This window comes from Mustela erminea, chromosome 11 (assembly GCF_009829155.1).
Source record: "Mustela erminea isolate mMusErm1 chromosome 11, mMusErm1.Pri, whole genome shotgun sequence".
Taxonomy (NCBI): domain Eukaryota; kingdom Metazoa; phylum Chordata; class Mammalia; order Carnivora; family Mustelidae; genus Mustela; species Mustela erminea.
In genome coordinates this window covers 96,479,649-96,494,704 of record NC_045624.1, presented here as the reverse complement: position 1 = coordinate 96,494,704, position 15,056 = coordinate 96,479,649, and the positions used below count along the sequence as shown (strand labels likewise).

Here is a 15,056-nt window from a genome sequence, read left to right as displayed (position 1 = left end):
GTAAAAATAAAACTTCATCAAATAATAAATGATAAGAACTTAATACAGTTAATATTTTTATGAAATGCTTTAAAATTTAGTATCTTGTAACTGTGTTAAGAAAGGTGATTTTTCCGTTTCTTTGGCCTTATTTGCTATTCCATGTTAATTTAGAATTATTAATCAAGTAGAATTCCCTAAGGGTTACTGTTACCCTACCCTAAAATGATAATTTGATCTACCTTGTTTCTTAACCATTTTAATGTTCTTCTAAAAGCAGCATCCTGTGTCTGTGCTCAAGGCAGAAATTAGGCTGAGCCTCCCAGCAGCAATCTACTTTAGTTTTCTCTTTCATGTTATACTTCACATACTGTTTACACTGTAACTTATGGCAGTTTTGTGTCCTATCTGTGTTTACTCCCCTGTGATCAGAAGCACTTTGTAAAAAAATATTATTTTTAGGGGAGCCTGGGTGGCTCAGTCATTAAGTGTTTGCCTTTGGTTCAGATCATGATCCTGGGGTCCTGGGATTGAGCCCCATATTGGGCTCTCTGCTCAGCGGGAAGCCTGCCTCTCCCCCTCCCCCTGCTTGTGTTCCCACTCTGTCTCTGTCTCTATCAAATAAATAAAATCTTTAAAAAATGTTATTTTTAAATATTTAGAATTTAAGATTACTTATTACATTATGATAGTTGTCAAAATGTCCTTATAAAAGTATAGGTATATTGCATGTTCAGGTCCACAACCATCACTTTGCCCAGTGAAACTGACAGGGGTATGATTTCTTAATTTGTGCCTCCTGAAATATAGCTACCTCATCAATCTGTGTGTTATCTGGTATTTCATTTAGAAGTTTTCCTTAGGGGTTAACCTTCATCTCTGTGATAGATTTGATATTTATTTATTTATTTATTTTTACTTTGGAAATAGGGTTTTTGTTCTGGGGTACCAGAGAGCAGTCAGTCTTATTTTTTTATTCTTATTTCTTAATCCATGGGTAATGTGCTAATCATCCTTTCTTTAATTAATAGCACATCTTTTAGATTCCTACCAATCTTCAAACTTCTGAACAGTCATAGTCCTTCAGTTGGTGTAATTTCTTTGGTGATGTCGGAATGTGTGTTCAAGCAGAGAAATTAGGACTAGGGAAGGAAACAGAGACATTTTATTATTTTCCTTCAAGGTGATTTCATGCTGATATCCATTTGTAGTTTTCTTATATCATTCAACAGTGAGAATTAATTTTATTTGTACTTCTTATATTGAAACAAAAATATCAAATTCTGCATTCCATGAAACTTGCAGTAACAAAGATGTGCAGTTTTATTAATTCCTTAGAATATTATGTAGCTGTATTACATTGCTATCAACAAACATTCTGCCCTATGATTTTCCTGTCATTTGGATACTTTTTCTTTTCTTTTCTTCCTTTCTTTTTTTTTTTTTTTTTTTTTTTTCTATACATCTATCTGCCTTTTTCTCTTCTGCTTTCCTTCCTGTTTCCCTTTTTTCTTTTCTGGGCGTAAGATGGTCTCTTTTTGCCTATTATATTAAAATAGATGGGTGTTTTTTGGTTGATGGTAGTGTAATAGCAGTATAATAGTTAGCACAATAATAAAATGAATTCAAAATCTCCAGACCAGAGTATTTTCACAGAAGCATTCCAGGGGCTTTGATTTACAAATCTGAAAAATTATTTTGTATTGTTGGCTTTATTGTTCATTTCATTCAGTTTTCAACTTTAAGGCCTTTTCGTTTGGTATTTAGCTTCTTATTACTAAATACACTTTGAATTTAGCAAGGTCTAGGTAACCGAAAATGTTCCCCCAACTACGGGAAATTCAGACTTACTTTGCCATATTTGTCCCAGGGGAGATGTATCTCTTTGAAGATTTGATCCAGATATATTCTGTTTCTTCTTTGATGCACTGGTTTTCCACTCTTCTCTTCCAGTGATGTATTTTTCAGTCTTTATGCCAGTGCCACCCTTTGTTCATGCCTGTACCTTTACAGCAAATCTGATGTCAAGTAGTATAAGTATTTTATCTTGGTTCCTTTTCAAGATTTGTTAGGGTCCATGATCAAAGGAATGAGACTGATACAAAGCGAAGGTCAAGCAAAGCTTTATTTCACACCAAGCATCAAGAATGACACTGACCGGTCAGGGCTGTATCTTATGAAAAGGTGACAACGTTGACCCCGGCAAGCCCACTCCCAACGTGGCTGCTCTGGACAAGGCCTCTCCCAGGATGAGACTGTTACTAATGAGGTCGCTCCCTGGACAGGGCTGCTCCCCAAAGAGGCCACTCTGGAGGAAGCCTCTTTCCCAATGATGCTGCTCCCGTAGGGCTGCTCCCGGAGGAGGCCTCTTCCCAGATGAAGCCGCTCCCTGGAATGACGCAGCTCCAGTGAGGCTGTGGCTAGGATGACAAGGCCGCTCGTGGCTCGGGGTGGCCAGATCTAGGCCATTTGCAGCGATGCTGCTGAGGGTCGTGGTGAGTGGGTGGGGCCGCTGGCGTCTCGGAGCACTGACGGCTGAACCGTTGGTGTCTCAGGACTGCAGGCGTCTAGGGGCTGCAGGCGTCGGTACTGCTGACAGCTGGACTGCTGATGTCTTGGGACTGCAGGCGTCGGGACCGCTGACAGCTGGACCGCCGTTGTCTCAGGACCGCTGGCGTCTAGGGGCTGCAGGCGTCAGGACCACTGACAGCTGGACCGCTGATGTCTCGAGACTGCAGGCGTCAGGACCGCTGACAGCTGGACCGCTGATGTCTTGGGACTGCAGGCGTCAGCACCGCTGACAGCTGGACCGCTGGTGTCTCGAGACTGCAGGCGTCGGGACCGCTGACAGCTGGACCGCTGATGTCTCGGGACTGCAGGCGTCGGCACCGCTGACAGCTGGACCGCTGATGTCTCAGGACTGCAGGCGTCGGGACCGCTGACAGCTGGACCGCTGATGTCTCGGGACTGCAGGCGTCGGGACCGCTGACAGCTGGACCGCTGGTGTCTCGGGACTGCAGGCGTCTGACCGCTGACAGCTGGACCGCTGGTGTCTTGGGACTGCAGGCGTCGGGACCGCTGACAGCTGGACCGCTGGTGTCTCGGGACTGCAGGCGTCGGGACCGCTGACAGCTGGACCGCTGGTGTCTTGGGACTGCAGGCATCTAGGGGCTACCAGAGGTGGGGCCGCTGGAGGCGGGACCACAGGCGGCTTGAAGCTGCAGGCGGCTGGAGGCTCAGGACCGCAGGAGGCGGTTATAGCTCTTACAAGAGCTGTCACTCCTCTTCTGTTCCCACGACTCTTCCGCTCCCCCTGACTCTTTAGCTCCCGCTGACTCTTCTGCTCCCGCCAACAGCTCTCCTGCTTCCTTTTTCTGACAGCCTCGCAGACCAACCTTTATAGGAGTGGTTGAGCCCCGCCCCTACACAGGCAGCCAATTGAATCCCAATTCCCACAGTAGATATACATACGCCTCACCGATTGGACATCGCCATCCGGCCTGCCCTGCCCCTACATCCTGAATCCACAAGCGAGTTCCTCTAGGAGGGGCACACCCTCACAGATTGTTCTAGATGTTCTCGGTCCTTTTTAATTACAGAATTTTTTTTAAGTCTCCATGTCAGATTTCTAAAAACAAACAAATAAAAATTGCCCTGGATTCTGATAAGAGTTACCATGTGTCTATAGGTCAACTGGTAAGTAATATTTTCATAATATGTTTTCCAATACCTAAACATGTTAGTTCTCCCTGTTTATTTAGGTTTAAAAAATTCACCTTTTTATTATTTTTTCTTTGGCAGTTTTTAGTTTAAAGGGCTTGCATTGCACATTTTCTGCTCTATTTGTTCCTAAATATTTTTTGGGTTTTAATTTTTTTAGGGCTGTCTTAAATGGACTATTTAAAAAATTCACTGGCCAGTTGTTTCAGTTGTCCGTAGATGTTTGCATGGTGCATATTTGCATATTATATTTATAGCCACTTGTTAAATTCATTTCTTTTTTTTTAATTAATTTTTATTTTTTATAAACATATATTTTTATTTAAATTCATTTCTTACAGTAGTTGCTTTAAAGACTACTTAGGATTTTCTGTGTAAACCATCATGTCATCAAATGCAAATAAGAGACAGTGTTTCCTTTTTTTCTGATTTTTCTGCCTTTTATTTCTCTCCTGATCCTGTTTGAATCTACAGTATGATGTTGAATAGATGAGGTAAGAGTAGATATCCTTTTCTTGTTCCTGATCTTAGGGAAGCTACAATTTAGGCTTTCACTATTAAATATGCTGTTAGCTCCAAATTTCATAGATGCCTTTTAGCAGATCAAGGAAGTTCCCCTCTATTCCTCATTTACTGAGAGATTATGTTATGGATATTTGTTCATTTGATTCAAATACTAATTCTGCATTTATTGAAAAAACCCACATATGTCTTCATTACAAATTTAACAAAATATGTGAGACCTTTAAACTAAAAACTGTAGTTTGTTCTTTTATTATTATGAAATGTTCCCTTTATTTTTTTTAATTAATTAATTTTTTTCAGCATAACAGTATTCATTGTTTTTGCACCACACCCAGTGCTCCATGCAATCCGTGCCCTCTAATACCCACCACCTGGTTCCCCCAACCTCCCACCCCCGCCCCTTCAAAACCCTCAGATTGTTTTTCAGAGTCCATAGTCTCTTATGGTTTACCTTCCCTTCCAATTTCCCTCAACTCCCTTCTCCTCTCCATCTCCCTTTGTCCTCCATGCTATTTGCTGTGCTCCACAAATAAATGAAACCATATGATAATTGACTCTCTCTGCTTGACTGACTTCACTCAGCATAATCTCTTCCAGTCCCATCCATGTTGCTACAAAAGTTGGGTATTCATCCTTTCTGATGGAGGCATAATACTCCATAGTGTATATGGACCACATCTTCCTTATCCATTCGTCTGTTGAAGGGCATCTTGGTTCTTTCCACAGTATGGCGGCCATGGCCATTGCTGCTATAAACATTGGGGTACAGATGGCCCTTCTAATTCTTGCTCTCAAATTTTATCTGAAATTAATGTTAATTCAGTTGTCTAATGCTTACTGTTTCCAAGGGGTATATGTTTCTAACCACTTAATTTCAGTTCTCTGTGTCTTTATTTTTAAAATGCATGTTTCTTATAGATAACATATAATTAACCCCTTTGTCTCAATAAAAAATCTTTAATTGGAGCATTTATTCCAGTAAAATTTAATGTAATTATGATACAGTTGGATTTATGCCTACTGTTTTACTATTGTTGCCTAATTTTGTTCCCCTTTTTTATCCTCTGTGTGTATTTTTAGAGTTTCATTTTATCTATCTACCCATTTATTTATATTGAGATAAAATTGACATATAACATGATACTGGTTTTAGACATATAGTGTTGTTATCAGTTTCAGGTATACAAATAATGATTTAATACATGTATATATTGCAATGCTATTAGCACATTAAGTTGACATCTGTAAATACACAGAGTTGCACATTTTGTGTGTACAACTGTATAAGGTAAGTAAGTCTGGGATGTCAGGTACACCACTTTGACTCTGGTCAACAACATTGTATTGTATATTTGGAAGTTGCTAAGAGAAGTAGATGTTAAAATTCTCTCTGCACACACTTCCCATGTTTTCAGTTACCCATGGTCAACTATAGTCCAGAAGCAGATGATCTTCCTTCTTTTGTCAGTAGGTCATTAGTACCCTAATGCTGTGTCACAGTGCCTGCATTATTGACCACACTTCTTCTCATCATGTAGGGACCTTTGTCATGTCACATCATCACAAGTAAAACAAGGGGACAAGTGCAGTACGAAAAGATATTTTAAGAGTCAGAGATAAAGAGATTACATTCATGTAAATTTTATTATTGTACATTATTATAATTGTTCTATCTTATTATTATTGTTAATCCCTTACTATGGTATACTTGATAATTTAAACTGTACCATAGGTGTGTGTGGATAGAAGAAAACATGGTATTATGGGGTTGAATAATATTCACAGTCTCAGGCACCCACTGGGGGTGTTGGGACATATCCTCCATGGGTGGTTGGGGGTCAACTGTAACTGGAAATTTGTACCTTTAATTACTTCTTTATTTTTCATTGCTGACGTGCATTTTGAAATTTTTTATTTAAAATCAATTAACTAACTTATAGTGTATTATTAGTTTTAGAGGTAGAATTTAGTGATTTGTTAGTTGCATATATCACCCAGCGCTCATTACATCAAGTGCCCTTCTGAAAGTCCATCACCCAGTTATCATATCTCCCCTCCCCACATTGTTTCCTAGAGTTAAGAGGAGTATCTTGTGGTTTTCCCCTTCTTTGATTTTATCTTATTTTATTTTTCCTTCCCTTTCATTATATTCATCTGTTTTGTTTCATAAATTACACATATGAGTGAAACCATATGATACTTGTCTTTCTCTGACTTATTTCACTCAGCATAAAACCCTCCAGTTCCATCCGCATTATTGCAGATTTTCATTCTTTTTGAAATGACTGAATAATATTCCATGGTATATAGATACATTTTTTATCTGTTCATGAGTTGATGGGCATGTAATGACTTTTTTGTCACTTACTACATTTTTTGCCTTAAATTCTATTTTGTCTCATATTAAGCATGGCTTCTCCAGCTTTCTTTTAGTTTCTATTTACATGGAGTATCTTTTCCTATTCCTTCAGTTTCATTTTTTGTGTTTCCTTAAACCTGAAGTCAATTTCATGTAGACAGCATATAGTTCGGTCTTGTTTTATATCCAGTAAACCACTCCATGCCTTTTGATTAGAAATTCTAGTCCCTTCACATTTCAAATAAGTAGTTATGGAAATAGCAGCATTTTTTTGTGTGGCTTTTTTTTTTTTAATTCCCTTTTTTTCTCTCTTGCTCACTTTCCTTGCTCACTTCCTACAATGTTATGTTTAGATTCTTTTCTCTTTGTGTGTTCTTACTATAGGTTTTTGCTTTGTGGTTACCATGAGAATTATGTACAATATTTTACAGTTGTAACATTTTATTTTAATCTGTAATGGACTTAAATTCACATGAATTCTGAAGCTCTTTACTTTTACTCCCCATAATGTTTTATGTTTTTATGTCCCTATTTAAATCTTGTCTTGTGTACCCATTATTAGTAAGTTGTTATATTTATTATAGTTATTTCTACTGTCTTTTGACCTTCATACTATATTTAGCAAGTGATTAAACTATTAACAGTAGATTATTCAGAATTCCACTGTAGATTTACCTTTTCCCTTGAAATTTATACTTTCATGTATTTTCCTTTTACTAGTTAGCATGTTTTCCTTTTAGCTTAAGGAACTCCCTTTAACGTTTCTCATAAGGCCAGTTTCTCATAAGGTGAGGAACTCCTTCAGCTTCTGAATGTATGCAGAGCTCGCTCTCTCCTTTCATTTCTGTCATACAACTTTCTATGGAAGAGCATTCATGTTTGGCAGTTTTTATCTTCTAGCTCCTTGAAAATACTGTGCCATTCCCTTTTGGCCAGAGTTACTGTTGAAAACAGTAGTAGTCCTGTGGGGGTTCCCCTGTCTATAGCAAGTTGTTCTTCTTCTGCTGCTTATAAGATTCTTTTTCTGTGTTTAGTTTTTGATAATTTAATAAATGTGTCTTGGTGTGGGTTTCTTTGGGTTCTTCTTCTTCAGGTCCATTTGTGTTTCCAGGATCTGGATATTTTGTTTCTTTCTTAAGATTAAGGAAGTTTTCAGCCATTGTTTCTTCAGATAGCTTTCTGCCCCTTTTCTCTTTTTTTCTTTTAGGGATCCCCATAATGTCTTTGACTCTTTGTTGTCTTCATGCTTTGTGATTTTTCCAAGCAACCTTCTTTGATGTTACAGGTTCCCACTAGTTGAGGGTGTGCCAACATCTGTCAGGGTCCCAAAGGGAAGATCTCCTCAGTACCTATATGTAGGGTGATTGGAAGCCAGGTCCTTAGGATGCAGCATTTAAATTATGCACACCTACCTGTTTCAGGGGAAGAGGGAGAGGTGAGATTTTCTGATTGTTCCCTCTGCAGCAAGCCTGTGGGGTTTCTTTTCTGTTGTCCCGTTGAATCCCTGAACATGAGCCCTGGTGGCCACCAGAGCCCAGTAATTAAGAAGTGCCCATTTAGTGGCAGCTGCAAAAACCAGGGACTAATATTTACAGGAGCTCCTTCTCAGGAGATAGCTGTCCCAGACTGGGAGAGAGGGAGATACACAGGTTGTACCCCCAGCCTTTCTGATCTCCAGAAAGTATGCAGTTGTCCCCTTGATGTATGTTATGTTGGAAACCTTCCTGTTAGATTGCAGCTATTAAGTTAAGCAAATGGGCCTCTCAGAAGTTTTAATTGGCTGTTGTCCTCATTGCTGTATACTCTTTGACTTATTTGTTTGAGTGGTTGCTCTAAAAATTGTGATATACATCTTTTTATCATTTCACAGTTCACATAAAATGTGTATTTTGCCCCTTCCTGCTAAATATAGAAATGTTGCCATTTTATAGCTTCATTTAAACCACCCTCATCTTTTTGTAGTCATTCTATCCATCTATATTATAAAAATACTTTGGAGGCATTTGCTGTAAACAGTCATGCATATCTTAAAGATATTTAAAGAACAAATAGTCTTTTACATGTGTAGTACCATTTTCTATGTTTTTCCTTTCTTCTGAGGATCAAAGTTTTTATCTGATATTATTTCCCTTTAGCCTGAAAAATCTTCTGTTGCATTTTTTGTGGTTGTGATCTGCTGACAAAGGATTTCTTCAGTTTTCTTTTACCTATAAATTCTATTTGTTTTTATTTATTTATTTTTTAATTTATGAAGAATATTTCATTGGTTAGGGAATTTTGGTCTGGGAGCCTACTTTTTCAACATTTTAGGTTCTTTTTCACTCTCTTCTTGCCTCTGTTGCTTCTGATAAGTCCATTATTTACATTTTTTTTAAAAAGACTGACATTTATTTTAGAGAGAGCAGGGGTTGGAGGCGAAATAGCAGAGAGAGAGGGGGAGAGAGAGAGAGAGAGAACCTTAAGTAGGCACCACACCCAGTGTGGAGCCCAACCTGAAGCTAGATCTCATGACCCTGAGATCATGACCTGAACGGAAACAAAGTCAGACACTTAATTGACTGAGCTGAGCCTCTGAGGTGGCCCTACAGGTTGTTGTTTTAATGTGTTGGTTTTTTTCTTTGCTTTCAGTATTTTTTTTTTTCTGTGTCTTTAGTTCTTAGCAATTTGATTATGGTATGCTTTGGTTTGGTCTTATTTGTATGTGGTCTGTGTGAGATTGGTTTGTGGTTATTGAATCTATGATTTCATGTTTTTCATCAATTTTTTGGAAAATTACAGCTATGATTTATTCTATTTTTCTTTTTTCTCTCCCACACTCCATTCTCTACCATCTCCATATTTTTAAACATCCATGTGGTTTAAACTTCTCATAGCAGATGGTTTGTTTCTGAGACAGGGGGTCACCTACTGTAAGAAAGCCATAGGAAGTGAAAAGCATAAACCATAGGCCTTTTCTAACTCAGTTTGGGAGTTATTTGGCATCTTCTGTGTTGTAGTATCTTGGTCAAAGCATTCATAGGTCTGCCTCCTTTAAAGAAGGAAGTTCAAACACCATTACCGTATGAGATGCATGCTGTAGAATTTGTGGCTTTGTTTTAAAATTATTGTAACAATTATACGGGGACACTCATACATCAGTTTTTTTAAGATCTTTTTATTTTATGTGGAAATACTAAGAATTTTAAGTAGACCTACAGTTGTAAAAATATTCTAGGGGAATCCCTTGTCCATTTTGCCCAGTTTCTCCCACTGCTAACGTCTTGCAAACATACTGATAAAGAACAGTATCAGAAGCAGAGATATTGACATTGCTAAAATCCACTGCTCTCATTTAGCCTTGGCCAGTCTACTCAAATTTGTTTCTGTGTGTTAAGTCATGTATCCACCACTATAGTCCAGATACAGACAGTTGCAGTCTTGCAACTTTGTTTGCAGTCTTGCATATTTGTTTCTATGTGTTAAGTCATGTATACACCACTATAGTCCAGGATACAGACAGTTGCAGTCCCACAAGGATCCCTTCTTGCTTTTTAAAGCCATGCCCACCTCTTTCCTGACTCTGCCCCTGCTCCCCCTTTCCTTAACACTTGACATTCACTATTCTGTCCTCTGTTTTTAAAGTTTCAGTAATCATAAAGAATGAAACCTTATGGGATTGGCTTTTTTCGCACAGGATATCCAAGGTGGTGCATGTACCAATGTTGGTTCCTTTATATTACTGAGTAGTGTTCCATGGTGCATATACCACAGCTCATTTAGCTTTTTATCTATTGTAGGACATCTGGACTGATCCCAGTTTTTGACTGGTAAAATTATAGCTTTTGTGAACTTTGGTGTACAAGTTTTCATGGGAAAATAATTCACCATTTTGGCTTACTAATTCTGGATCATATTATAGTTAATTTTACATTTCCATCAGCGGTGTATGAGTGGTCATTTCTCCACGTTCTTATTGGCATGTGGTATTGTAACTATTGTTTATTTTATCCCCCATGGAAAAGTAATTTAGTAATATCCCATTATGATTTTAATTTGCATTTCCCTAATTGCTAATGATGTTGGTCGTTTTTTGTTATGCTTATTTGCCACCTGCACATCCTTTTGATGAACTATCTGCTGCTCATTTTCTATTGGAATTTTTGCTTATTTCATGTTCAGTGAAAAGGGTTCTTTATATATTCTAGATCGAGTGTTTTTCTCATATGTTGTTTGTAAATATTTTCTCCCGGATTTTAGCTTGTCTTTTCTTCTTCTTCACAAGGGTTTTTAAGGAAAGAAGTTTTTAATATTTATGAAGTCAAGCGTATCCATTTTTTTTTTTAACAGGTTGTTCCTTTTTGGATCAAACCTAAGAACTCTGTATAGTCCTATATTCTGAAGATTTTCCACTCTTTATTTTTTATTTTTTACATTTTACATATTTTTTTTCTTTTGTTTTTACAATACAAATGATATCTGCAATCATTTTGAGTTAGTTTTGCTTTATGTATGAGATTTAGGACCAGCCTATTTTTGTTGTTACTGTTTTGCCTGTGGATGTCACATTTCTCCCAACATCCTTTGTTAAAAATGCTGTCCTTTCTCCACTGAATAGCTTTAGTTCTTTTGTTCAGCTATAGTTGAGAATATTTGTGTGGCTCTATTTCTGGGTTCTTTATCCTTTTCCCTTCTTTGTGTTTATGCCTCTCTCAGTACCTCCCTGTTTTATCTACTGTGGCCTTAATGATGGGCCACTATTCTTCCCATTGTATCCCTGTCTTAGCAAGATTGTGTTATCTATTTTAGGATCTGTGCGTCATTAAATAAATTTTAGCAGAAGTCTGTGTATGTCTACAAAACCCTTTGGGATGTTGGTAGGAATTATGTTAGTCAGTCCTGCACAGGCATACCTCATTTTATTACGCCTTGCTTTACTGCGCTTCACAGCTACTGCGCTTCTTTACAAATTGAAGGTTCCAGACTTCAGTGCAGGAAGTCACTGCAGATGTGGTGGAAGCAGCCAGAGAACTGGAACTGGATGTGGAGCCTGAAGATGGGACTGGATTGCTACAGTCTCAGGATCAAACGTGAGCGGAGGAGGAGTTGCTTCTTACAGACCCGCAAAGACTGGTTTTGTGAGATGGAATCCGCTCCTGGTGGAGATTCTGTGAAGACCGTTGAAGGGACAACAACAGATTTAGAATATTGCAGGAACTTAGCTGATAAAGCAGCGGTGGTGGAGTTCGAGAGGACAGACTCCAACTTCGGAAGAAGTTCTGTGGGTAGACAGAACTTTGGTACAGGCTGTACCAAACAGCCTCCCATGCTACAGAGAAAGCATTCGCGAAAGCAAGAGCAATCAACGTGGCAAAGTTCACTGTTGTCTTAGCTTTAGAAATGGCCACGGCCACACCATCCTTCCGCCACCACCACCCTGGTTAGTCAGCAGCCATCAACATTGAGGCAGACCCTTCACCAGCAAAAAGATAGGACTTCCTGATAGCTCAAATGATGGCTAGCATTGTTTAGCAAAAAAGTATTTTTTAGTTAAGATCTGTACAATGTTTTGTTTAGACATACTGCTGCCATTGCACACTTAATAGACTAGAAGATTGCATAAATATAATTTTTGTATGCCTGGGGAAACCAAAAAATTTGAGTCAGTTTATTGTGATACTGGCTTTAGAGTGGTGGTTGGAGCAAAACCCACAGTATCTCTGATGTGTGCTTCTGTATAAAATTGGGAATAACTTACGCTTTTACTGTGTTCTTTCTTCCAATCCATGGACGTGATCTCTCTCTACATCATTTTAGGTCTTCGACATTTTTTTTAATCATCTTTTTTGTATGTTTTAGCATACATAACCTATACATTTTAATAAGTTTATACTAAGTGTTTCCTTTTCTGTGGAACAGCATTAAGTAATCTGTATTTTAATTTGGGTTCCTCTATGCTCTTCGTCAGTGTATGGTAATGCATTTCTATCAGTACGTGTTTACCTTGTTTCTAAGGTACCTGCTGAACTTAGATAAGAGCTCTAGGAGGTTTTTTGTATTGTGGAGGGTTTCACATTCCTTGGGGTTTTCTTTGCTGACAGTCATGTCATTTCCTAATTGAGGCAGTTTTATTTTTTCCTTTCCAATCTGTACGTTTGGGTCTTTACTGATTTTTTGAATTACTGAAGTGGCTAAAACATCCATGCTGTGTTTAATATAGGTCGTGAGAGTAGATACCCTTTCCTTTTTTTTGAGCTTATGGAGAAAGCATTCATCTTTTCAACATGAAGTACTATGTCTGCTGTAGGTTTTTTGTAGATGCTTTTTGTAAATAATTCTGAGACAATTCCCCTGTAATCTTATTTTGGTGAGATTTTGTTAATAATAAGTATTGGCTGTTGTCCAAGGCTTTTCTGAGTTAATTTTTGAGATCATAGGATTTTTCTTCTTTTATATGCGGATATGTGGATGACATTGATTGGTTTTAAAATAATGAAGCGACCTTGCCTACCTGGAATAAATCCCACATGGTCATGCTGTATAATGTCTTAGACATGGTTGGATTTAGTTTGTTCATACTGTGTTGAGTTCATGAACGATACTGGTCCCTAGTTGTTCCTTGATACAGACTCTGACTGGCTTTGGTTTTTAGGTAATACTAGATTCACAAAATAAAGTGGGAAGTTTTACCATCTCTTCTGTTTTCTGGAAGAGATGATTTAACTTCAGCATTAGTTTTTAAAATGTTTGGTAGAATTTTCTTGGGAAACTGGGAGATTTTTATTTACGGAGCTTTTTCTTACATATTTAATTCCTTTAATAGTTACAGAACTATTCAGATATTTGTTTTTATTTCTTTAAAGATTATTTTTGTTTATTTGAGAGAGAGTGAGAGTTAGAGAGATCACAGAGGAAGACGGAGAAGCAGGCTCCCCGCTTAGCTGGGAGCCTGACACAGGGATTGCCCAGGACTCCAGGATCATGACCTGAGCTGAAGGCAGACACTCAACTGACCAAGCCACCCAGGCACCCCTAAATATTTGTTTTTATTGTAGTTGAACTTTTAACTTGGTAGTGTTTGAAGAATTGGTCCATTTCTAATTTGTCATATGCTTGAAGATAAAGTCCTGTGGAGTTTTCTGTTATTGACCTTCAGCACCTGTTGGTAATACTCTCCATTTCATTGCTAATCGTTGTTTGGTCTTCTCTGTTATTTTTGTCACTCTTGCTAGAATTTATTAATTTTATTGATCTTATGAAAAACTAGCTTTGTGTGACATTGACTTTATTGTTTTCCTGTTTTCAGTTCCATTAAATTTGACTTCCATCTTATTTCCTTTTTTCTATTCACTTTCTTTTTTGTTTTCCGGTTCTTTTTATAGTTGCTTGAGATAGGGACTTTGTTTAGTGTTTTTTTTTTTTATTTCCTTGCCTCATATAAAGGTTTGTGCTGTAAATTTCCACTCAGCAGTGCTTTAGCTGCATCTCACATATTTTCATTTATCATCGATTTTTTTTTTTTTTTTTAAAGATTTTATTTATTTTTCAGAGACAGAGGGAGAGAGCGCGAGCGAGCACAGGCAGACAGAATGGCAGGCAGAGGCAGAGGGAGAAGCAGGCTCCCTGCCGAGCAAGGAGCCCGATGTGGGACTCGATCCCAGGACCCTGGGATCATGACCTGAGCCGAAGGCAGCTGCTTAACCAACTGAGCCACCCAGGCGTCCCATTTATCATCGATTTTATTTTTCTAAATTTTTATTTAAATTCCAATTAGTTCACATACAGTATAATACTAATTTCAGGTGTAGAACTTAGTGATTCAACACTTCCCTATATCACCTGGTGCTCATCATGAGAAGTGCACTCCTAATTCCCCATCTCCTGTTTCCCCCACATCTTACACGCCATCCCCCCCAACCCCTCTGGTAACCAGTAGTGTGTACTCTAGTGAAGAGTCTGTTTCTTGGCTTGCCTCTCTCTCTTTTTTTCCTTCACTCCTTTGTTTTATTTTCTTTCTTTTCTTCCAGGATTTTATTTAAATTGTAGTTAGTTAATTTGTAGTGTTTTGTTGGTTTCTGGAGTAGAATTTAGTCATTCATCACTTATATATAACACCTAGTGCTCATTGTAATACATGCCCTCTTTAATCCCTGTCACCTATCTAACCTATCCTCCCCTACTGCCCACTTCCCCTCCAACAACCATCAGTTTGTTTGCTATAGTTAAAGCCACTTATGGTTTGCCTCCCTCGTTCGTTTTATTTCTTAAATGCCACATATGAGTGAAATCATATGGTATTTGTATTCTCTGACTTATTTTGTTTAGTATAATATTCTATAGCTCTGTTCATGTTGTTGCATAGGGGAAGATTTCATTCATTTTTATGGCTGAATAATATTCTATTGTGTATATATACCACATCTTCTTTATCCATTCATCTGGCCAGTGGGCATTTGGACTGTTTCCATAATTTGACTATTGTTGATAATGCTGCTGT

The 15,056-nt window shown here is 38.1% G+C and overlaps 1 protein-coding gene across 1 annotated transcript in view; it reads left to right on the top strand.

Moving 5' to 3' along the window:
* ZPBP (zona pellucida binding protein) overlaps positions 1–15,056 on the top strand; it is a 104,989-nt gene that overhangs the window by 49,545 nt on the left and 40,388 nt on the right. The window lies entirely within an intron of this gene.